This window comes from Neocloeon triangulifer, unplaced genomic scaffold, assembly GCF_031216515.1.
Source record: "Neocloeon triangulifer isolate White Clay Creek 2 clone unplaced genomic scaffold, ASM3121651v1 ptg000001l, whole genome shotgun sequence".
Taxonomy (NCBI): domain Eukaryota; kingdom Metazoa; phylum Arthropoda; class Insecta; order Ephemeroptera; family Baetidae; genus Neocloeon; species Neocloeon triangulifer.
This window is the reverse complement of record NW_026775544.1, coordinates 30,909-57,215: the sequence shown is the minus strand read 5'-3', so window position 1 is coordinate 57,215 and position 26,307 is coordinate 30,909. Positions and strand designations below refer to the sequence as shown.

The 26,307-nt window shown below is 37.3% G+C and overlaps 1 long non-coding RNA gene across 1 annotated transcript in view; it reads left to right on the top strand.

The window, feature by feature from the left end:
* LOC132198069 (uncharacterized) overlaps positions 1-25,575 on the top strand; it is a 103,490-nt gene extending 77,915 nt beyond the window's left edge. Inside the window, exon 3 of the long non-coding RNA XR_009441956.1 lies at positions 25,450-25,575. This is a non-coding gene — a long non-coding RNA (uncharacterized LOC132198069). The remainder of the gene's footprint in view (positions 1-25,449) is intronic.
* Positions 25,576-26,307: the final 732 nt, after the last annotated feature.

Genomic DNA, 26,307 nt, shown 5'->3' with positions numbered 1-26,307 from the left:
TCCTATATTAATCGCGGAACCTTCAATTAATTAAAATATGAGATAATAACCAAAGCATTGCACGAAGCATGAAGCACTTTAAAATCTAGAAAAATAGCTTTAAAATGAAGAGAAAGAGACGCCTCAACACTTTATTTAACTTGGTGCAAGCTGAATTTTTTTGCATCGCTCTTATTAATCGCGGAACCTTCAATTAATTAAAATTTGAGAAAATAACCAAAGCATTGCACGAAGCAGGGAGCACTTTAAAATCTAGAAAAATAGCTTTAAAATGAAGTGAAAGAGATGCCTCAACACTTTATTTAACTTGGTGTAAGCTGAATTTTTTTGCATCGCTCTTATTAATCGCGGAACCTTCAATTAATTAAAATTTGAGAAAATAACCAAAGCATTGCACGAAGCAGGAAGCACTTCAAAATCTAAAAAAATAGCTTTAAAATGAAGAGAAAAAGACGCCTCAACACTTTATTTAACTTGGTGCAAGCTGAATTTTTTTGCATCGCTCTTATTAATCGCGGAACCTTCAATTAATTAAAATTTGAGAAAGTAACCAAAGCATTAAACGAAGCAGGAAGCACTTCAAAATCTAAAAAAATAGCTTTAAAATGAAGAGAAAAAGACGCCTCAATACTTTATTTAACTTGGTGCACCCAACCAACTCCAGACTTCTCACAGCTCTTGCTTAGAGCAGTGACAGCTCTAAGCTCAGAGCTGCCGCAGCTCCAAGAGAACGTTATGAGAAATTGTTAGAGCAGTGACTGCTCTATCGTAACGTTATGGAAAAATTTTAGAGCTATTACAGCTCTATGAAATTTCCCATAACGTTAAATTAGAGCTGTAGCAGTTCTTAACTTCGTTGGGTGTGCAAGCTGAATTTTTTTGCATCGCTCTTATTAATCGCGGAACCTTCAATTAATTAAAATTTGAGAAAATAACCAAAGCATTGCACGAAGCACGAAGCACTTTAAAATCTAGAAAAATAGCTTTAAAATGAAGAGAAAGAGACGCCTCAACACTTTATTTAACTTGGTGCAAGCTGAATTTTTTTGCATCGCTCTTATTAATCGCGGAACCTTCAATTAATTAAAATTTGAGATAATAACCAAAGCATTGCACGAAGCAGGGAGCACTTTAAAATCTAGAAAAATAGCTTTAAAATGAAGTGAAAGAGACGCCTCAACACTTTATTTAACTTGGTGCAAGCTGAGTTTTTTTGCTTCGCTCCTATATTAATCGCGGAACCTTCAATTAATTAAAATTTGAGATAATAACCAAAGCATTGCACGAAGCACTTTAAAATCTAGAAAAATAGCTTTAAAATGAAGTGAAAGAGACGCCTCAACACTTTATTTAACTTGGTGCAAGCTGAGTTTTTTTGCTTCGCTCCTATATTAATCGCGGAACCTTCAATTAATTAAAATTTGAGAAAATAACCAAAGCATTGCACGAAGCAGGAAGCACTTTAAAATCTAGAAAAATAGCTTTAAAATGAAGTGAAAGAGACGCCTCAACACTTTATTTAACTTGGTGCAAGCTGAGTTTTTTTGCTTCGCTCCTATATTAATCGCGGAACCTTCAATTAATTAAAATTTGAGAAAATAACCAAAGCATTGCACGAAGCAGGAAGCACTTTAAAATCTAGAAAAATAGCTTTAAAATGAAGTGAAAGAGACGCCTCAACACTTTATTTAACTTGGTGCAAGCTGAATTTTTTTGCATCGCTCTTATTAATCGCGGAACCTTCAATTAATTAAAATTTGAGATAATAACCAAAGCATTGCACGAAGCACGAAGCACTTTAAAATCTAGAAAAATAGCTTTAAAATGAAGAGAAAGAGACGCCTCAACACTTTATTTAACTTGGTGCAAGCTGAATTTTTTTGCATCGCTCTTATTAATCGCGGAACCTTCAATTAATTAAAATTTGAGAAAATAACCAAAGCATTGCACGAAGCACGAAGCACTTTAAAATCTAGAAAAATAGCTTTAAAATGAAGTGAAAGAGACGCCTCAACACTTTATTTAACTTGGTGCAAGCTGAGTTTTTTTGCTTCGCTCCTATATTAATCGCGGAACCTTCAATTAATTAAAATTTGAGAAAATAACCAAAGCATTGCACGAAGCACGAAGCACTTTAAAATCTAGAAAAATAGCTTTAAAATGAAGTGAAAGAGACGCCTCAACACTTTATTTAACTTGGTGCAAGCTGAATTTTTTTGCATCGCTCTTATTAATCGCGGAACCTTCAATTAATTAAAATTTGAGAAAATAACCAAAGCATTGCACGAAGCAGGAAGCACTTCAAAATCTAAAAAAATAGCTTTAAAATGAAGAGAAAAAGACGCCTCAACACTTTATTTAACTTGGTGCAAGCTGAATTTTTTTGCATCGCTCTTATTAATCGCGGAACCTTCAATTAATTAAAATTTGAGAAAATAACCAAAGCATTGCACGAAGCAGGAAGCACTTCAAAATCTAAAAAAATAGCTTTAAAATGAAGAGAAAAAGACGCCTCAACACTTTATTTAACTTGGTGCAAGCTGAATTTTTTTGCACCGCTCTTATTAATCGCGGAACCTTCAATTAATTAAAATTTGAGAAAATAACCAAAGCATTGCACGATGCACGAAGCACTTTAAAATCTAGAAAAATAGCTTTAAAATGAAGAGAAAGAGACGCCTCAACACTTTATTTAACTTGGTGCAAGCTGAATTTTTTTGCATCGCTCTTATTAATCGCGGAACCTTCAATTAATTAAAATTTGAGAAAATAACCAAAGCATTGCACGAAGCAGGAAGCACTTTAAAATCTAGAAAAATAGCTTTAAAATGAAGTGAAAGAGACGCCTCAACACTTTATTTAACTTGGTGCAAGCTGAGTTTTTTTGCTTCGCTCCTATATTAATCGCGGAACCTTCAATTAATTAAAATTTGAGAAAATAACCAAAGCATTGCACGAAGCACGAAGCACTTTAAAATCTAGAAAAATAGCTTTAAAATGTAGAGAAAAAGACGCCTCAACACTTTATTTAACTTGGTGCAAGCTGAGTTTTTTTGCTTCGCTCCTATATTAATCGCGGAACCTTCAATTAATTAAAATTTGAGAAAATAACCAAAGCATTGCACGAAGCACGAAGCACTTTAAAATCTAGAAAAATAGCTTTAAAATGAAGAGAAAGAGACGCCTCAACACTTTATTTAACTTGGTGCAAGCTGAATTTTTTTGCATCGCTCTTATTAATCGCGGAACCTTCAATTAATTAAAATTTGAGAAAATAACCAAAGCATTGCACGAAGCAGGAAGCACTTTAAAATCTAGAAAAATAGCTTTAAAATGAAGTGAAAGAGACGCCTCAACACTTTATTTAACTTGGTGCAAGCTGAGTTTTTTTGCTTCGCTCCTATATTAATCGCGGAACCTTCAATTAATTAAAATTTGAGAAAATAACCAAAGCATTGCACGAAGCACGAAGCACTTTAAAATCTAGAAAAATAGCTTTAAAATGTAGAGAAAAAGACGCCTCAACACTTTATTTAACTTGGTGCAAGCTGAATTTTTTTGCACCGCTCTTATTAATCGCGGAACCTTCAATTAATTAAAATTTGAGAAAATAACCAAAGCATTGCACGATGCACGAAGCACTTTAAAATCTAGAAAAATAGCTTTAAAATGAAGTGATAGAGACGCCTCAACAATTTATTTAACTTGGTGCAAGCTGAGTTTTTTTGCTTCGCTCCTATATTAATCGCGGAACCTTCAATTAATTAAAATATGAGAAAACAATCAAAGCATTGCACGAAGCAGGAAGCACTTTAAAATCTAGAAAAATAGCTTTAAAATGAAGTGAAAGAGACGCCTCAACACTTTATTTAACTTGGTGCAAGCTGAGTTTTTTTGAATCGCTCTTATTAATCGCGGAACCTTCAATTAATTAAAATTTGAGAAAATAACCAAAGCATTGCACGAAGCAGGAAGCACTTCAAAATCTAGAAAAATAGCTTTAAAATGAAGTGAAAGAGACGCCTCAACACTTTATTTAACTTGGTGCAAGCTGAGTTTTTTTGCTTCGCTCCTATATTAATCGCGGAACCTTCAATTAATTAAAATTTGTGAAAATAACCAAAGCATTGCACGAAGCACGAAGCACTTTAAAATCTAGAAAAATAGCTTTAAAATGAAGAGAAAAAGACGCCTCAACACTTTATTTAACTTGGTGCAAGCTGAATTTTTTTGCATCGCTCTTATTAATCGCGGAACCTTCAATTAATTAAAATTTGAGAAAATAACCAAAGCATTGCACGAAGCAGGGAGCACTTTAAAATCTAGAAAAATAGCTTTAAAATGAAGTGAAAGAGACGCCTCAACACTTTATTTAACTTGGTGCAAGCTGAATTTTTTTGCATCGCTCTTATTAATCGCGGAACCTTCAATTAATTAAAATTTGAGAAAATAACCAAAGCATTGCTCGAAGCAGGAAGCACTTTTAAATCTAGAAAAATAGCTTTAAAATGAAGTGAAAGAGACGCCTCAACACATTATTTAACTTGGTGCAAGCTGAGTTTTTTTTGCTTCGATCTTATTATACTCGGAACCTTAAATTTTTAAATTGTGAAAACAGCCAAAGCATTACGCGAACCGCTTTAATATCTAGAAAATATCCATTAAATTTTCCTATGTTTTAATCGTTATTTTTTTTTTTACGATGTTTTAGTTTTTATGTTTTATTTTATTTACACTACATTCAAAGAAATGACACAAACCGACACAAACCAACTTTACATTATTAATTAATATTAATCATTTTAGATTGCAAAAATACAAAGTAACTAAAAATGAAAATAAATGACTACTTTCTATGCTTCCTACGAGTTAAATTAACCATACCTTAACCTGATTACTTCCACGGTTCCTTGTATGGGACATGGGGTGAAAGAAATAAGAGTAATAATATATTTTGATAAGTATTTAGACTTGATTGTTTATTTATGCTAATTTTTTTAACAACATGTGCACCAATTTGAGCTCTTAAAATTTTTACTCAAAATAATCACAATTTATAGTAAAATTTATTCCTTTGTAAAGCTCAAGTATTCAATCGTAAATTGCTGCTCTGATAGAAACGAAATTTTGACTGGAATAATTTTGTCGTTGTTAAAACATGTCAATAATGTAAGTAATGATCCGTCAGCAGCATTGGCTATGTTGGCCGATTGACGTCAATATATTTATGATCTTTTGATAGAATTTGCCCAAGTGGAAGGTTTCTTTTATGCGTAAATGCGGCCACTCGGTTTTCGTTCGTTTACTTTTTTGCTTTTGGAGTCGCACGAGTGGTGCTGTCGTCCGGCCAGGCCAAAGTGCAGTTTTATTGGGCATAAAAGTAGCGATTCGACGGCACACAACGAAACCCGCGATGAGATCGTTATTTTTTTTGCTGCAGTGGAGCTGGAAGTAGCTGCAGCGAATTTATTTTTTCCCTCTCTCTTGTCCATCCCGGTGTGGCCGCCGCTGGCTGTTTTGAGTAATGGAGCACGCCAAGTGGCACCGACCGGTGCATTTGTCTTTGTTATGCTCGCCGCAAATGCAATATGTCCGCCCTCTCATCTTGCAAGATAGCAGAACAGCCCAAACACGAGTACAAATTGCACTTTGTGCCCCTTGACAAGAATGGGGCGATCGTTTACTTGGAAAATTGTTCTTAAGCGAAGCGTGCGACACGCTTCCGCGTCAACAACCCTTTCCCGCACGTCTTCTGCATGCCGAGCCAACTTTGACGAGTCATTCTGCATGATGTTGCAGCTTTCAAAAGAAAATTGAGATTTACTTCAGATACAAAAAGTTCGGAACAATTTGAGTTGTTGATTATTAACATTATGATTACACAGATATAATTTAAGGAAAATTAAATAAATAATTCAATTGTGCAAAACTTAATTTTTAATTGACAACTGATAAAAATCATTCTAGTTTACAAAATGGTTGAGATCAAATAAATGAAATGTACAATGCAGCTTTTGGGATTAACCCAAATCACCTTAAAATTTACATCACATTTTACCTAAAATGCTAAGTGATTTTTGTTATTAAAATTACCTTTTCAAAGCTCTGTCTTTGCAAAATAAAGATTATAGAATTTAAATTGTGGCATTGTTGATTATTTGAATTTCATATAAACTGATTTGATTTATTTTTCTGTCCAACACCTTCTAAAAATTTTAAAATTTAAAAATTTTCCAGATCAAGGACATTTTCAGCACATACACTTAGTGTTTAAAATTTCCCTCTTATATAATTTGTGTGGCTTTATCAGGGTCGTTTCGTCAGAAACACAATTAAAATTTCACTGGCTGTGTCTTTGTCTTCAAAGTGCATTCAAAAGAAGAACGGCGAAAAAGGCTGCGGGTTTCAAACGCTAATTAGCAGGCGGGGAGTCGGGTGCAGGAGTTGTTCCTCTCCTTTGAGGATTGTGTGTGTAGCGAGAGCAAACTCGAAAGTGCACAGGGCCAAAAGTTGAATTAGCAAAACTGACGGTATATATATGCGAAAACGCACAGTTTGTAGCGAGAGAGTTGCGTTTATTAATTTTGAGTGCGGGAGAGAGAAAGGGCGGAATAGCCCAGTAGGCATTATTTGCCGCCACCCACAAACACAGTGAGTGAAAAACGGTGCTTTGTTTCGGCTGATTATTCTGTTTGCTCTATGAATTTAGAAAGCCCCGGCGTGTCTCGCACACTACAGAGTATGCATTTTCCACCAGAGTGCCATCTCATCATAATCCATAAGTAAATAACGTAGACAGTGTGCATAAGTAAGAGGAGAGAGAGAGCAAGTGAAGGAGAGATGAGACGTAATGGCTTCGTATTAAATAATAAAGCTCCTCTCTCCAACTCTGATCCATTTCCCCTGTTCTCTGTTCCCGGGCGCAGAGGCGTGTGTTGATAAGCAGGTAAATATTTAATCAGTCCCGCTCAAATCGCCCGGCTGCCCAAAAGCTCCCTCTGAATTATGAACACATATTCGCACGACTTTTTTGCGCGCACCAAGTCAAGGGTTAAAAGCATTTTTCACCACGTCAGCGAGGCTAATTTGTTCTCGAAATTGCGCTGGGATTAACTAGCCCTGGCCGGTGAGTTGGCATTGTGGCAGCAGGATTACTTTTACCGTTTTATGAGATCCGCGCTCTCACTTTTGCACAATTGGAATTAACTTTTCAACGGGCCACCCCGAAAAAGCTGCATCGACGCCCTCGGCTCCGGCGCTGCTGGGCATCAACGCGCGGAAATGACCCCGGGAGAAGTAAAGCTGCCTACACTGGACCCTGCAAAAAAATTTGCTTGCCCGGTGTACACACAGATGAAAGCTTGCATAAATTAACACGGGCTTTTTTCGCTCGGGGGAGAGGAAAAATTATAATTTTTGAAATCATTTGTGAGTCTTCTACTTTTTTATATTAAAAAAAACGTTGGTTTGCAAGGATTAAAAATATTTTGTAATTGTTGACGAAAAAAATAAAATTTTTATATTATTTACAGAGAATTTAACTTTTTTTACTTTATAGGTGCTAAAATAGCTGATATTATAGAAAAGAGTCATTTTTTTTTTTAAATTTTCAGTTTTTTTGTTGAAAATATATATTATTACTTTCAAGACATGAATAATTATTGGATTCGGTGCGAGGCCAGGCAACTATATTGATTGATTTGATTAAATATATTATTTATTAGTTTGGAACTAGTATACATGAATATACATTTAAAAAACATCATTATGTAAAAATTTGTTCTTTACACTCTTGATTGCTGCACAAAGTGTCAATTTTTAATCACTGAAACACAACATTACAATGACTTTATTTGTAAATATCTGACGATAATCAAAATTTGACAAAATTAAAAAAAAATATTTGTGTAACAATTTAGTTCAGATGCTTTTTTCTAAATAAAAATATTTCATGGGCGAAATTGAGCACCTCTTGATCAAATTTATATTCTGCACGCCCACAACCTAGCGGCTAATCCATTTTGCGGGCATTGATTTTGCAGCATTATGACAGCTGCAAGACAGAGCAAAACTTTTTCAATATTGGCGCGCCCACTCGCGCCATTGCTCTTTGTGCCCATCCATGTATGTAACCGTCCGATATTACAGGGTCTCTCGCCCGCCGTGGGTACAATAAAAGGCCCTCTAATACGGCGGCGGGCCAGTCATAATTTATGGAGGTGCAGCGGCAGAAGTCGCTCGACTGCGTATATCCGCACGGCTAATTTGTAGGCTTAATATCCTGGCAATAGCAAGCAAGACATTAGCACTGCCCCTAAATGGTTCTGCACCTCTGCGTGTTTATTTTACGGCCAACATCTTGCAGGAGAGAGAAAAGGGTCTTTCTGGCCCCTGCAACGAACGTTTCTAAAGCGTGTGTGCACACCTCATTTTCCTGTTGCACATAAACTGTCGCATAAAAGTTTAATAAGAGCTGGGCCACCTCTATTTCTAGCCAGGGATGAAATTTGAAATTTGCATTACCAAACGTTTTTTTAAAGATTTCAATCGGAAGTTGAAATTTTTCAATTAATGTGCTTTTTGTTAAATAATTTAAAAACTTTCTCCTTCGTTTTCTTTCTATAGATAAAAAAAAAATCAAAATATGAAGCATGATTTTGATTTTATTTTTTGAACAATTGTAGGCTTAAAATGATAAAGAATATTTTTAATCAAACATTAGCAGTTATTTATGGGCTGTGGGGCGAAAAAGTTTGCCGGCAAAGTTAAGTAAGTCTATCGGATCAGAGGAAAAAGCTGCGAGGACAGAAATTCCAAAGGGCGAGAGAGCGTTGAATGGCGAGAGCGAGAGAGTGGAGAATAAAAATGGTGCAAACTTTCGAGGCGATCTCTGGAGAGTGCACACCAATCAGGTTGTTTGAAGGCCCCCAGATAAAGGATTGCGAATCAATCGGCGAGGAGGGCGGACGCCGAACAAAAAGAGCCAAACACACACACGGACGGACGGACGAGGTGAAAACTTCAGTGATTGCCAAAGCTCGAGAGCAACTTCTTCCCACTTTACCACAGCGCGCCCATTAAGACTGCTCGTCCTCTAATTCCATTAAACGACGCCAGGCCAGGACACTTTGCTACTTTTGCTGACTGATTGCCGCTCCGTTGATCTAATTGCCGGCGCTTCGTGATCTGGCGGTCGCCAATTGCGATGACTGTCTGCTTTGCATTACAACTTTGGTCAAACTTCAGCTCTGATGTTGCAATTTGAAAAGATACACACGCCGATAGCCAGAGGGAGAAAATTGAGTTTGTCATTCCGTGTCATTCGATTGATCTGATTGTGGTTAATAATCAAAGAGTTCATTGCAATAAACGTATTTATTAATTTACTTTAAAAATATTTAAAAATTTAATTGATCTTTTAATGAATGGAGCATTTTTCATTACTTTTCTACGCTTCAGTAATTTTTACGCATCTGCTGAGTTAACTTGAGCATATAGATTTAAATAGACTAGATTTCAAATCTATAATTACGGCTAAAGAAAAATAGAATTTTTAAATCGCTTCGCGTGCGTATTTTAATTGAGTTTAAGCCCTTACGTTAAGCATCGTTAAGGATTTAACATGAAATACACAATAATTTTTCTGCTTCCGTATAATATAGGCCAAAGGCCAAACACAAAAGGCATAAAAAACAGGTTACAAACAACCCGTTCACAGCAGTTTTCCTTCTCGCATTTTAATTAAAAGGCTTTGGAGTGAAAATTTCTCAGAGATGCGAAAATTAAATGCAAAAACACTAACTGGATTCCAACAGTTGCTGATATTAAAGATACTAATATTGTCAGATATAATTATAGTTAATAAGTAGCAGATTTTTCAAAGAATTTAATTTTTTTTTAAATGCATGACTTTTGTTTTTTGTATGTGAAATATTTTTAAAACATTAACAAAAAAAATTTATAGTTTTATAGAATATCCTATTTTGAGATTGGATGAGAGAATCTGTGAACTGACCAGCTAGGTCGTGACCTCTGATGCGCGCAGACGGTGTTTGCGTTGCATTATGTATTGCAGCAGAAGTGCTCGTTTGTCGGAAAAACGGAGAGCGCAGATAATTTTGCCTGCAAGTCAAATATGGAGGGCAAACAATGAGCTAAGAGAGTTTCTTCTTGAAAATTTTCAGTGCACACATACCAAGTGCTGTGTTTTCGTGTGGGTAAAAGCAAACTCTGTGCATAATAAGAAATTTTAATTGCGTCGTCGAGTGTTTTTCTCGTTAGAATCTACAATCGTTTAATGAAAAGTAAGCATTCACGAGACGATTTTTCACTCCCGCCCGCCAACACAAAAGGGCTGTTATGAGAATAAATTAAAGTTTCGCATGCAAAGTTTTATCCCCAGCAGCAGAAGCAGCGAGCAAAAGAGAGAGGAAGATGATATGCACTTGGCGAAAGGGCGCGCAGACGGCAAAAGTTTGCATTCGATACGAGAGCGAGCGTGCTGGTGGGTGGGCGAGCGACCGCACTGCAGCTCTTCAAGGGGCGATAACTCCTCATTTTCCGACCCCAGGCAGGGCGAACGCTACTTTGACGGAGGAATAACAGCAAACAACAATATTGCGCTGAATAATTTATGGCTTGCACCGATTATGAATCACCGCCCTGCAAATTCAATTGCGCCAAAGTAAATTTCCATGCATGCAAAATATGCAGGAAAAGTTTGCCGGCGCTGGTGAAGCGGGCGGGTAATTGAATTGGAAAGCCCGTGTGCCCACCCGCCTGCATGCTCGCCTCTTTCTCTCTCGTCGTAACAATAACTTCTGCTTTTGCAAATTGGCTTGTTTAAAATGATACGTTACAACCAACACAAGGGTGCGCGCCCGCGAGATTGAAAATGCTGCAGCCCTGACCATTAACATAAGGTTATGAAATCACGCTCGATTGGATTTTTATTGTTGGAACAATAATTGATCTTGTAGATAAAAATAACAGGATTTTCTGATCATTCACAATCGCCAATCACAATGCAAAAATAAACGCTATTGCGGGAATTGGATGAATTTGATTGTCAAATAGATGATAGAGACTTTTTTGAAATAGGAATATGGAAGAATTTTTTATTGTTAAAAACAGTTTTCCATAAAGAGGAAATCGCCAGAAACCTCTATTTTTAAAAACTATAGATTAAAAAACATTGTGAATACCTAAAATGACGGAAAATTCCATTTTATAATTAAAATTAGATTCTCCTTTGTAAAACGGAATTTATTGTTAGAGTTGCGTTGTATTTTCCAAAAAATAACATCCGACGGGTATTTAGCCAATTAATACCAGGAAATTCAATTTCGCATTTTCTATCATGAGACTTTTGTTGTTAAATTACGAAAATTCAATTACAGCTTTTGCTTTTTTTCCGCCGCTCATTGTGTAATCAAATTTCCATTTGATTGGTATTCGAAACGTTTGTTTTGATGTCCAGTCAAGTTTTTGCAGTTCGACAAGCGTGCTGTGTGTGTGTGCGGCGTTGGCACCCCCTCATTGCGCGCCCGGTCATCTTTTAAAGGGCATCGTGTTCAAATGAATGGGTTGTAATTGCCTCTACGTGACCACGCCGGTGCAGTGTAAATTGAAAGAGATACATTTGTGCCGCTCCAAATGACATCCTCTCTCGCCGCCTCCTGTTTTATATGCGACTACGTGCCTGCCTTTCATCTGCAGTGGTGCATTTAAAGAGCCAAATGGACAATTTAACTTTCCTCCTCCGAAAACCACAGATGGAAAGAGTGGGAGACGCTTTCGCCTCCCACGCGCTGAAACTTTCCGTCGGCTTTTATACGCGAGATCAAATTGCGATAATTAAAGCAGCAGCTAATCAATTTCCACTAACGACTGCAGTGAAGCAAAAACTTGCTACCGAATGAATATCGATTGATAGAAAATGTAATTAATTATGCAAATATTTAGCCTATGATTTTCTATAACATGAATTCTCCGGCGAATTGACAAGAATCGTTTCATTAATTAGCTGGGCGAGCAGATTTGAGCAAATGAGACGAGTCATCACTTTTGCAACGCAAACATCCACACACGTTCAGTTCGCTCGGATCGGCGCTCGCGGAATTGCCTCGTGGAACGGAAATTCGTTCGTGTTTGCCGAGCCGGTCTGTGATAATGAATTGCATGCACGCGGCGCTCAAAGTGCAATCATCGTTCGTGAAATCGAGCCTTAATCAGCACTCGCCGTGAAAGAGTAGCGAGACCAGAATTGCTTTGTGCTAACTTTGATGAAAACGAACATTTCCTGCAATGCGGGAGGCCGGCACTAAATTGCGAAATTTTATATTAAACTTGTGGTTTACAGAGCAAAAAAACCCTCATGATTTATTAATAAAATAATGCGCAGTTATGGAAAAAATAACATAATATCTCATGGAGTTAGCGTATTTTTTATCTAGCCGGTCAGGTTGTAGGGATTATTTCAACGGTGTGACCAGGATGGAATTTTTTTGTGTGCGCTAATAAGGCTTTGGGATGAAGGTGGCTATATTTTTACCTCATTTTTTGAGTGCTTGCTTTCAAAGGCCGAGGAAAAATTGCAAATTAATTTTTGCTCCTTATGACTTGCATTGCAAAGTGGTAGTTTCATTTTTATTGCATCGGCTACGTAAACTTTTCTGAAGTTGAAATTTAACTAATCTCTCCTTTTCATTAATTTTGTGAATGAATTATCAATTATTCCTGTTTGTTTTACAAAATGAAATTTCAGAGAGAATTCTTTAAGGAATGACGGTAGGAGGAAATACTGTGCCGCAGGACTTCTCAAGTGAGCGCGTTGCATAATTTTTAATCGGTGGATTCTTACGCAAAATAAATTGTTTTTAACATTTTTGGATTTGATCTGTTAAGAATAAACAGTAAGAATAATAAATTTGAAGTTCCCTTTTTTTTATTAAATTTATCGATTGTCCACCCACTCAGATATAAAAACATTCAATTGTACCTTTTCCCCAGTGCATTTCCCTTTTGGATGGTGTAGTGGCCAAACAAGGAAAGTTAAATGTAGCATTCTGGCCGAAAAACGGGCACGCTGCAGAGGGAGAGATAATTTTTGCGCAGTGCAAATCGGAAAAAGTTCCGGCTCGGAATTTGTTGTACCAGCCTCTCCATTTGCTGCTGCTGCTGCCAGCAAACAAAATAACTGGCTCGGTTAATTAATTTGGGCTGATCTCCTGATAATTCGGCTCGAGGATATCGCCAAACAGCCACACGGCCGCTGCTGAATTATTCACGAGAGAGCGAGAATTCGCGTCCGAATTGGAGAGAGAGAAAGCGCACACGATTATTGATTAGCGCGCGCTGTGGTCACACTAAATTAAGCCTGAAACCGCACGTTTGTCGTTTTGCGTTTCATCGCCGGCCATGTCGACTCTTTTTTGCCTCTAAAACGCACCATGTCCCTGTTGCCCCTAAAGTGCACAATTCGCATACAAAAACAAAACACAGGAGAGACGTCGCTTCCCCCTCCCGTTTTTTATTTTCAAATATTTGCAAACGTTGTGCGTGCCGCGGCAGCATACATTGTAATAATTATCAAGATTGTTAACAAATTTTTATGTGTACAGTAATAAAAAGTTTCACTTTTTTGTTACAAAATAAATTTTTATTTCATGATTTTATGAGTTAAAATGAAATTTATTTTTTATTTATTTCTTATGATTATATATATTTTTTTAGATTCCTTTGGTGATGCAATAGCTTTGATTGTATGAAATATAATTCGCAATTGATTGTTATAATTTGAAGCAAAATATATTAATTATAAATTGATTGACACATTATTATTGTTATGGAAGGTTAATATCGCATTCATGATCATCCTCAATCCATGTAAAGAACAAGTTCTGTTAATTGTACCAAATTTATGTACATAATATGGTATTTGAAAAAATATACAGGCACAAGAAATTAATTGAATAATTGGAATGCCTTATTAGCAAATTTATTTCCCAAATAAAGGAGTATCAACAATTTTTTTATTTATTATTATTTTTTTAATTTTCTAGTATATTACAATTTTGAACAACCATGAAGTCATTCATTTGCATATTCTTGCGGTGGCACAATTAAAGACGACACCTCCTGAACACATTCTCTCATAATGCGGTTTCAACGCTACGGAGTTGACGCTCGGAATTCCGAGGGCATTTCCTCACAGCACCCTTCCGATGAATGTACACGCAACAACTGCAGAGGGGGCGGATTTATTAATGGCTGTGGGGTGCGTCGAGACGCACTCTCTCTTGCCAGACTCGCTCGCTCTTACCCCGTCCATTAAGCAAAGGGTAAGTGTCGGTCGGGGGTGGCGAATATGGGCGGGCAAGCAACCCACCCACCGACGCAACAGCTGAGCGAACGGCGCAAAAAATAGAGGCGCGGCATCGTAAAATCGGGGCCCTGTGGGTGACGCATCGACGGGGAACAGGTCCATCAAGTCGTAAAAACTTGCGCGGCCCAGAAAGTACGCGCGGGGCCCCCGATCGTAAAAAGCATAAGCAGGAATTTGGCAGTAAAATGCCGCGGAAATTCGCGCGTAATGAGATCTTTCCTCGGCCGTTTCGGCGGATCGTGTGTCGCGTGGCTCTGGGGGCGAGGGGTGAGTGGTGCATATTGTGTGAGGTCTTTCCTCCTCCTCCACCGCCGCCGCTACTGTAATTGTGGTTTATGTGTTTGCCGAGGGCACGCGATGTATCGTATTATTATGTGAAATGATCTCTCACGCTTGAACACATACAAGGACAGACCAACTTGCATTTATTACGATTGCTTCGGTCCAAACTCCCAGAGCAATTACGGACGGAAAGCTGCCTCGTAATGCGCCGACTTCTGCCATGCAAGGGAAATTTAATTGAAACATCTGCACCAATACTAAAAAAGTTACAAACATTGTTGTTCTATTTACTACTTTCAACAGTAAAAAAAGAACTGATGAATAAACAAGACTAACCATCCCAAGCTTGAATCCAGTTTCATTTGTTGCGTAAATAAAGAAATTTTGTATTCTCTGATTTTCCTCTCTTGAATGTAAATCAGCTTTTTTCCATTTTGAATTTCTAAACGATGTATTTGGGCAGCGATTTCCCGTTGAATATATCATTAAATTCAATTTGAAGCAAAAAAAGAAATTTGATACTGGATTTTGAAAAAAAAAATATAATTTAAAAGTGAAACTATCATTCACGTATAAGAACATAGGAAAGGGGAAATGAAATTCCCATGTTGTTTGGTAAATTATTTTGTTTTAAAATTTAAGAACAAGGAATGATAAAAATATTGAGATCTAATGTTTCAAGTTTTTATTTAATTGAGGATAAAGAAAAACAACTGATAATAAAGTTAATTAAATAATATTTTAAAAATTAAATAAATGCCAGTTTATATATTTTTTTCAACTATATTAAGCAAGTATATTAGGTGGAGTGAAATATATAAAAAAGTATGTAGGTAAATCTAATTTTAGAAAGTATTTATCCAGTTTGTGCACCTTTCAAGTTTATTTTTAGACAAGGACGAAAGACAAAGGCAGTTCTGCTTCTATTTTATACCCCAGTCCCTTGAACTTTTCAAGTTTAAACAAATTAACAAATAAGTTACAAAGCGCAGGGCATTGCGCCGGCAAAGCAATTTCCGTCGCATGAAGAAAGTGCAGCAAGTCGCTAAATGCATTTGCAAAGTTTGGCGGGCGGCGCAGCTGCCTGTCAAACGACGCGCGTCTCATTCTGACTGAGAATGAAACGCCGGAGAGCAGTCAGAGCAGTCGCGTTCCATTAATGCGCCGAGAGTGGCTCGTGCTTTTAATTACATCAGAAAACACACTCACAGTCAGAAAGGACTGCAATTTTCTCTGCTGCTGCCTAGGCGGCGGGGATTTGATTATTGCGCGCCGCACTCCTTCCTTCCTTCCTGCGCTTTTATTAATTAAATTCACCAAGCCGACGGCGCGGCGGCATTGAAAAATTATCGCCGAATAATCGATTGTGCGCGCTTTGCATGCACATTAAAGACGCAGACTGCGCTCGCGGCGTTTTCGTTCAGTGCGACAAGGAGGGGAGCGACCGAGAAAATCCATTATTGAATTTGTCAGTCATTGCGAGAATGAAGTTTGGTGTCAACAAAAGAACTGTGATTCGGCGTGAAACTCGAGAAATTTCTTATATTAAAATTTAACCAAAAATCCACTGTTATAAAGTTGTAAGTCAAATTGGCCAAATTTGGAATTTTATTTAAAGTATAGTTGTTTATAAAATATGTCTATGAGAGAACACGTAAGATAAAATATGGGAAAAATAGAAAAAAATAGTAATTCAATATTGAAAAGATGGCATAAATTTTTACATTGAAAGTTAGCAATAAATATTATTATCATATTTGTAATGAAAATTGCTAAATTTGTATGATTTTTTTTTTCAATATTTGTCCAATACAACTTGGTTCCTTGGAAATTGAGCTATATGCAGTGAATTTATTAGAGATTATTTTCACGGATGCTGTTAAAAACTGAACATTTGCAGATTCAATTTGGGTCCAACAAACCAGAATTGATTAAACAAATCAATTTCTTGATGAGGAAAATCAACAATTTTGATATAATAAATTTAAATTTTGTATTTACACATTACGTATGGATCGATTATATACCTTTAGCAGTTATAGCTCAATAATGAAAGTTTATAATCCTTGTTATAAAATGACATAATACTTATAGAGAATGACATAGCGTTGGAGAGCTTTTGATTTTGATTATTACCATAGATTGATTTTCACAACTTCATGGAAAGTAATATTTATTATTTATTGATATATCAAGAGACAATCAGCGCTCACTTTGAAACATATCAAATATATATTCAAATTAAATACAATATAGTATTATTAAAAGAAGAAGAAAAATACATTAACAATTAAATCACTTTTTGATTAGAAATAAAAATAATAATTTTATGCAGTAAAATAGATATTTGTTAGTTTAATTGGAACAAAAAAAATCATTGTTTAAATATTAATTTTGCAACATATTTTTGTGCTGATAGTAAAGATGCTCAAATTCTAAATTCTAAGACTTTTTCAATTTGCAAATAAAGTATGATCTAAATCCGATGAGCTGCAAAGCCAAAGTGGGACGTGGGCCACTACAAAGCAAACAGGCTAATTAACCTAAAAGGCTGGCGCGTCCATATCAATAATTGGGTTGATCTGTTCGGGCCGTTAATAGTGGCATTGCATATAATTCGGCCCGTAACATAGAGAGAGGCGGTCGGACACAGTAGACCGCGCTGCCGTATGATGTTCGGGCCTATACAGATGTGACATCTGCTCTGGCACAGAGAGAGAGAAAAGCTTCGCTCGGCACAGCCAGCGGCGGTGGCGGCAATAATAATAATAATGCATGAAACAGGGGGTTGAGCTGCACTTGAACTGATTAAACACTGGTCCACAAACACACACACACACGTCTCTCGGCGGCAGTGCACAAACAGCACACACAGTTCATATGTGAAATGCACCCCCATTATCTCTTCATAACAGCAGATCAAATAAATTTCCAATTACACACATCAGCCGGGCGTAATTTGGTTCGCTCTGCGACCAAAAGATAAAATGAGTGCATTCTGCCGACGAGCTTTTTGCGCCATTATGCTAATGCAAATTGTTTCCCCCGCCGTCCCGTCGCTGCGATAATGCACACTCGCGCGCCCAGTTTGTTTACTTTTCAATTATTTTCAATTAATCCATTATAGGGTTTTAAAAACGCGATTCCCATTCATTACTTATAGCAGAGAGCACTTTTAAAGATGTCAAGAGCGATAAGGGCTAAGACTCGCAAACAATGATTGTATTAATTGAAATAAAATCATGCTGGCATTTCTAATCCTCAAAGCCGGTTGGAAGAAAACTTGCTGAAAAGGCACAAAACAGATTTTTGGTAGATTAAATTTCTTACTTTGTTTCTCAAAAAGCTATTTACATTAAATAGTATAAGTTTATTGAAACGTACATATATTAAAAATATATAAGATATAATAAAAAAAATGATATACTTGCCAGTAACAGTACAATGTGGTACACAAAATTATTTTCAGCAGGTAGAAATTAGGATTTTTTACTTTATTTTCATTTAAATCTTTTTTTTTTCATTAATATTTTCTGGCAACAATTTAGATTTTCAGAGATCATTTTTGTCCCTATCAATAAAACACACTCCATTGCTGTTTCGCAACTGAGTGTTCAGATTAAAATTATGCCCGTCCGCCCATTTTCATATTAAAATATAGCCTCGGGTGTGTATGTGTGCACGTAATGGAAGGAATAAGTGCAGAGCGGTGAATGTGTGCGACCATAAATCTCGCCACTTTTATGACACACTTTGCGCACGCCAACATAAATAAGCATTCTTTCGCAAACAATTTTTTTCACACCGTGATTAATCTGCCAAGTAATGTGCAAGTGGCATAACGTTGCTTCCAAGCTATGCATTTAATTTCATTTGTGTTGCTTGGAGGTAGTTTATGTATTTGTATAAATAAATATTTAATGGCTAACTTTATGCTTAAATTAACCAAAAATTTATCGCTTCAGTTTTTTTTTTATACAATAAATGCATTTGAATTTGGGATAATTTTTAAACTGAAGTTACCAAACAGGGTATTAAATTTTCTAAATAAAAATTTCCAATCTTATAAGTTTCTTACACAGTGAATTTAATAATCTTCAAGTAATGGCTGAAATAATTGTAAAATTGTTTCACATAAGAATTAAGAAAATCAATGAGAAAATAATAAGAATTATTTCGCAAAATAAATTAGAAATGTGAATAAAGAAATAGAAGTAAATTTATTGAAATGCATTTATATTTAAAAAGCTCACCTCACACTTTTTTGTCGGTTACAATTTTTTAAACAGACTTTGGTGGCGCTAACGACCGATCCGAAGTTTCTCAATCAATGGCTGCGGCGACGTCGTCGAGACGATCTCGCCGGCTTTTCTCTTCTTCTTTTCCTCATATTGCTCTGGTGCACCCCAGGTGTTTGCAACTCTGGAGAGGCTCAGAGCAGCCCTGGCTGGCCCGATTTTCCATACGGACCAGCGTCGCAAAGCGCGCGCGAGTCGCTCTGGCTTACAGCAAAGGAAGGAAAGTAGCTGGCATGGAGGCTGATTTGAAAGTCAATGGGGCGCCAGATTGCAAGCTCTTCAAGTGGCTACCGAGTGCGGCGACGACTCCGCCATGAAAGGGGTAGAAAGGCCCCACTCGAGCGGACGAAAAATGAGCACCGAATTATACACGCTGCCTTTTCGTGTTTCTTTCTTCCTCGGCGAGACCAAAACGCAATTTCGCCTTTTTCATTTGATTCCGAGCGTTTCTCTTTCGTGTGATTGAATAATATGCCAAGCAGCTGGCGGGACCGAGTGATTACAGAAGAATGGTCGTGTGCATGGAAAAGAGAGATTGATGAGCGCTCCGCCTCGCTGCCTGATGGATGGATCAGCCTGAGCACACCTCTGGGAATTCCGCACGCACTTCGCCACCGCGCCAGCAATGGATAATTATTCCGCCGTGCGCAGCCTGCCTGCGATCAGCGCATTATGCTGCATTTCAATTCGCCTGCCGCGCCTGCCGCCGCATCAGCACGCGAATAAATAACACTTTAGCTCGCTCGCGTGGAATTTTGCCAACTCGATTCATTTTCGAAACGCGGCTTTTTGCCGATGCTGAATTGCGCAAATCATGGAAATAAAAATTATGCGTCTGCTTTACACGCGACTTCATTACCCAGCGCTCTGCAGCGAATCGGTGTAATTTAGATTCAAATTGATATGAAAATATACAATACGTTTCTGACACACTAATTTCAATCTGATAACTCTCAAAAGGTTGAGTTTGAATATTTGATAGCGCTGCGATTCAATTTTTTTCTGTTTCCAAATTGCTTTTACACATAGCCATCACAGAGCTATCATCTTCCAAACGTATCAAAACTGCAGCTAATCATCTTTTTTTATGTAATTAGCAACAATTATTTATTTTTTTATTTTTTTTTATTGTAAGAAGTAAAATTTTAAATTGACTGATTTTAGTATTTTGACGATTTTGATGAAAAACTCGGCATTTGACACATGCATTACTTTTATAAGGTCTGTTAAAATTAATGTTAAATTAATTAAATTACTTGAAATTAAAATTTTTATTCATACTTCATTTTGCAGGAGTTTTTAATTCTTTATTTTATTTATATATAACGATTTTAACACATAAAATATTTTATCATATATTATTAAATTTTTCTATAATTACAACCAATTCATAATCATGCATGTATATGTACATAAAATTACATGTTTATAGAAGAAGAAATAAGTAATTATATGAATTGTTTTGATCATGGCTTTCACACTAATCTGCAATGCATGGTTTGATTTAAAAATTATAAGTTGAAGTTAACTTTGATTCGATAGGAAACTAAACTTCAGGATAGAAAATTCAAGCACTTAATACATATAAATTCAAAATTTAATGACTAAACTGGACTAAACTACCTAAGCCGTTAACTAACAGTTCAGTCAAAAAATTGCAAGTTAATACGCCATATGGGCTGACAAAAATTCATCAGACAAATATTAAAAACCTTAAAAGGCCAACTTAAACGCACTACCCACTCCTTCAGTCTGCAACGCAAGTTTGAAGCACAACAAGATTTAATTGCTGTTCTCTGAAGTGTGTATACGCGACGTCGCTGTTAGTCCAACGATTTTCTTCCTCCAAGCAAACAACTAATTTTCCGTCTTTCTTGATCAGCGTTGCTTGAAAAATTGTCAACAATGCACGCCCGGAGGACTCAGTGTGGCGGAAAAATTGCGTCTGTGCTGACTGACTGGCCGGCGGAGCGTTCAATAAAAGACTGCTTGACCGACGTTGGTCAAAGGAGCCGTGTTTGTTTGCCTCTCTATTTTTGGTCGCCGCAAAAAGCAGGAAATTCGCCCGAACCTTCCTTTCTCGCCAGTCAAAAAGCAAGCGTGTGTCTTTCGAGCCTTTAGGAAGTACATGCATGCATATGTACATTTTATAGCGGCACATGGTGCAGTGTGTGTTCAGGGCCGGAATGGGCCGCTGCTCCGGGGCGTGCGATCGCTCAATAATAAATGCTGCAATTTCATTTCCCATGCCTTTGAGCTCCCCTGCCTCCACTAGTGTGCATTATGAATGAAAGCAGCCGGAACAACGTATTGCCGAAAACTCGTGCATGTGTGTATAAATTCGCCCGCCGAGCACCTCTTTTTGGCCTTATGATTATTGAATAAACTCGCTCTCTTGAATTTACCTTTCCAGAATGCATCGCCGAGAGAGCGTGCCAAGGGATGTATCTTTATTAATTACCACCTCCATTGCCAAATTCGAGACTAGAGTTGTAGCAGACGCAGTTTTATGTTTTGATAGATTCGGAATTAACACTGGTAAAATAATTCACTCAATTCAATAATTCAAGCAATTAGCATATTATTTTTGACACATGCTATATGCAAAACTTCTCTAAATCTAGTGATGCGGAAGAGATTTTTTTATGCTTCAATATCAAGGTTACCATATATTTAAAAAAAACCGAAACAAAAAATAACTTATTTTTAAATTGTAAAAATTATATTAGAGTAAGCAGTACCTGAGCGTTTATATAAAGTTATTTCATGGAATTTGATTAAATTTTGTGTTATCATACCATTCGTATTCCTACCAAATTACTATTCAAAGCTTTTTACATAATTAACATTATATAATAAAATTTAAATAAAAAAAAACTTTAATAAGTACACTACAGAAAACATCATTAAAACAAAATTTTACGGGCAAATTACTGTTTTTATTTTTTACAAATTATATAATTTTTTTTGCAAAGAATCCACTTGAAAATTTAATAATGGGCCTCTTGCATCTTGTTATGATCAACTTTGCCCTGGCAACCAAAAGAAAGCGTAGTCAAGCAAATTAATGAATTGAGGCAAACAACTTTTCTTGTTCCAGCAATTTTGCAATTTCTCTCGCAGAATCGGAGGCACTGCTGGGAAAAAAGTAAGCGTTTCGCTAATAGGATCACAATACAAAACTTGGTCTGTAGATGATGAAAAAATAATTGAATGTGCGCTTGCAAAAAGTTGCGCGCCCACGGCTGCGAAATAATTGGATTAACTAGTGCGAGAAAGCGCAGACTCGAGGAAAAGGAACTGGCGGATTCCGCTCTCTCGGCGCTGCTGATATTAAAAATGCGGCCCGGCTTATTTATTCATAGGTGCCGGGCATTATTTACAGAGGTCGCCTCGTAAATTTTGCATTCCTCGGCCGAATAAAAAGAAGCTAGACCCGCTGGCACGCTGACAAAACACACTCACACAGGGACTCCTTGGGCGCGGAAAAACTGTTAAGCGGCAAATTTATATGCAATTCCAGCGAGCGTTGTGGCCGACCAGGGAAAACGCACGCCGCTCCAAATGTGCTTTCGCCAGCCGGAGGGGCGGCGCGAGCACAAATTTAGGGGACAAAGGTGGATATTCTCTTTTCTTGGCTCCGTCCGACGGGTCAATTTATCGTCAGTTGTGCTTATTGTGCGGTTGAACCGAGAGCTTCATTAGATTAAATGCGACGCTGAAATAAATTCTCTAGTGAAACAAAGGCTCTTGAAATTTGTTACACTTGCTTGTACTTGCAATTGGATTCAAATTAAACGTGGAAAATAAGCTCAATTTAAATTAAAAGTAGTTGATCGTTGTGAATTCATTTGAAATGAATTAATTCAATTTATTTGCAGTAACTTTTTTTCGATATATAATTCTTAAATTCATAATATTTGAGCCCTTTAAATATTTAAGCAATGGTAAATTGTCATCACTGAACATCATGATAGATTTTAAACAAACTTTCAATGAAGACGGATTGTCTCTTTTGAAGCAAAAAAACTTCTAGCAAGGTAATTATGAACAAGATTAATTAAAAAAGTAAACATTGTTTAAAAAATCCTTTCTTTCCTGTAATGGGAAAATTTTATTGTCTGAGGTTGTAAAAGAGAAAATTCCAGGGAGGGCAAATTTTTCTGTCTCCACAGTCAGTCGCAGAAATGTAAGTAAAACTGCGAGACAGAACACAGAGGGTGAGTGGTCTGTCTCTCTCTTCAAAGAATTCGCCGTTGTTTGAAGTCGTCGTGGGTCTGTGTGCAATAAAATATGCAAGCGAGGGTGCGACATTCTTTCTACGGCAGCGACCAACAGCGGCAGAAAGCCTTTGACAAGTGACGGCCAAGTGCTTTCAGCGGCCTGTTTTAAACAGAGAGAGAGAGAGGTCGGCCTCTCTCTCACTCTCTCTGGGCAGCAAAGGCGAGTGGAGTGAAATGCAAATGGTCACTTCGGTGGTTAATCCGGCAGGCCAGCCACCAGAACGATAAAACAACATTCAGCGCTGGGCAAACATTTTAAGCAGATTAAGGCAAGCGCCAGAAATAAGAGTGCGTCGGTCAGTCTGCAAATAATGAACAGGAAAATGCTCACCTGCCTTGCCAGCCCAAACAAACAAACATTCATTTTAGCGAGAAAAAAATTTATTATTTGTTTCCGCGACACACAGCAGTATGTGCGCTATCTTTTTTTTCCATTGCGAAAGTGTCACCGCATAAATATTAAGTATGGTTTGATGCATGGTGCGCGTTTTTTCTGCACAAAGAGCAAAGTGAATAAATCTATGCCTTTGTTTGCATGATAATGCCCGCAGATAAGCGCGCAGAGTTGAAGCGCAGAGCAAATTTTATTCACAAAGAATTATTATGGGAGCGACAACGTGAAACTGATGCTGCTTTGCGTTGCGGTGCCGCTACCACGGCCAGCAGTCACTTTATCGCGCACAGAGAAATGTTGACGTTTATTGAACCCAAACACACATTTTTTTTCCTATAAACTCCGTTGCCCTTTTGCTGCTACAAAGGCAGTGATTTACAAATATGGCCCATTTTGATACGGGGAATGGCGGAGAATTAAAAAAAAATTGTTAAATATGAATGGAAAAACCAAAAATTGATTATTCTTCCTCACTTTTCTTTCATCTTTCTTCTTTCTATTTACACCTTCCCTGACAATGAGGTTTTTCAGAAAAATATTTAAGAATTTTTTTTTCTATTTCCTCTTTTAACTTTCCAGATTTTACCGTAAAGAGGAACTTGCGACAAATATTAAAATTTGTACTTATTTCAAGACTAGAAATGTTACAAAAAATGTTCACCACTCAAATATAGAGAGCTTCCAGGAAATGTGGTGAGGAAAACCTGTTTTGATATTTCCAGACCTCGCTTGGAAACCCTCCATTTTCGACCTTTGTCTTCAGCACAGGAGAAAAGACCATTATTTCCTCCCACTAAGGGAAAACATGTTTTCGGATGGCGAGTCACTCAGGCGCAGAGGAAATTATTTTGGATTCCCTCTTTGAAAAAAAAGCGGCGCGGACAGAATGGATCATTAAAAAATAACGAGCAGCCGCGTTATGGAAATTGCGAGTGCGTTCATTTTTCCCGGCTGAATCCGAAATTAGGCGCCGCTTGTTGTGCCGCTGCGAGAGAAATAGAGGGACTTTTCAATATTGGCATGACAAGCCGGCGGCAGGCAGGCAGGCAACCCGCAAAACATTTCTCTGTATCAATACGACTCGGGCGTGGAGTGAGCGCGGCTTGACAAGGGCACTTTTTATCTCGGGATTGTCAACGCAATTGGCAGCAGGAAGGCAGCGCAGGTCTCGTGCCAGAGCCACTTGACACTTTTTTGCCGGCGCGCGCTGACTGTGCTGCAAATGCGACGGAATTAAATTTTTACTCGCAGACAAAGACTTCGCCGAGTGACATTGTCAGTGATGAGATTTCGTGCCCTTTTCTGCCTCGATTCATGTCCTGAGGCCACCAGCTGGAAAATTAGAATAAATTTACTCTTTTTTTCGTTCAAAAGAATTATGAATATAAAATTCTTGCAAACCATTTCTTCCTCTGAATTGCAAATTTTGTTTAAACATTCGATTCAAATAATGCAGCTTTAAAACCAACTAAAAAAGACATCAACATTTTCACCAGAGTGGGAATATGACAAACTGTTAGGATTTTTTGAATCATAGCTTAATGATCATTATAAAATAATTATTTATTAAATGAACCAAAATTTTTTTACTTGTAAAAAAATGAGGAAAATACTTCATTTTTAGCGCTGTACGTTTAACGTTTAAACGAAAAATTGATATTAATATTAAACTATACACTTATTTTATTTCATCCTTTTCCTTCCAGTTTACTCTGCATTTTGAAAAATTTTTAAACAATTTTTCATGCGAAATTAACTCTTTGTGTCAATTTAAAAAATTGATTTTCGTATTTGTTTGTTCTGTAGATTTGGGATGAATACGGAACTGAACATATAAGCCTGCCACAATGAGCAGAAAAGAAGCGTTGGCCACCCTCTTGCTGGTGGTGCTGACGACCTCCGGCTCTGCCCTCGGTCTCGACGCTGGTGAGTACATTATTTCTCTTTTTAATTCCTTTAACGGCTTATCAATGATGATTTTACGAGGCAATTAAAGCACTTATCGGTGTGATAAAATTTTACGGCTGGCACGACGGCACTAAAACTTAAAATTAAAAACCCCTTGATAAAATAAAGGCGCCGCTCTTCTCTGTCTCCGGCCAAATGAACCAACCCTTGCGCCCCCTGCTTTTTGCTGCTCGGCATTCTTTCGTAGTCCGCGCGCCCGAGAGAAGGGAAAATTTAAATTCCTTCCACACTCGAGATTAGTTTTACACTCGAGTTAATGTCTCGCGGAACACACACCCGGCTCCACGGCTAAATCGCAAATGAAAAGAACTAGTGTGCTGGCGAGAGCGCCAAATAGTCTTTTTTATCGCGCTGTTGAGCATTCCGGATTTTCCTTTTTTTTATCGCAAGGAACAGATTTCAGTTGTTTAATTTTAAACAACTGTCAAATTTTATCTTATTATTTTCAAAATTGCTCAACTCACTTCTTGAAAGTGTGTAAGGTAAGAACCTGCCTATTAATTAAGGCTCTCCCTTATTCACAAGCCTTTATAATCGGGTTACAAAGAGATAAAATTGACTAAAATTTAAATTACTCACTTTTTGCACCATCTCAACGAATAATGAAAGCCCGTGGCGGTGACGCTTCTGAATCTCCTTGGCGGATCGCGGATCGATATTTTATTCCCAAGCCATTTTTGTCAGGCGGCCGAGTTT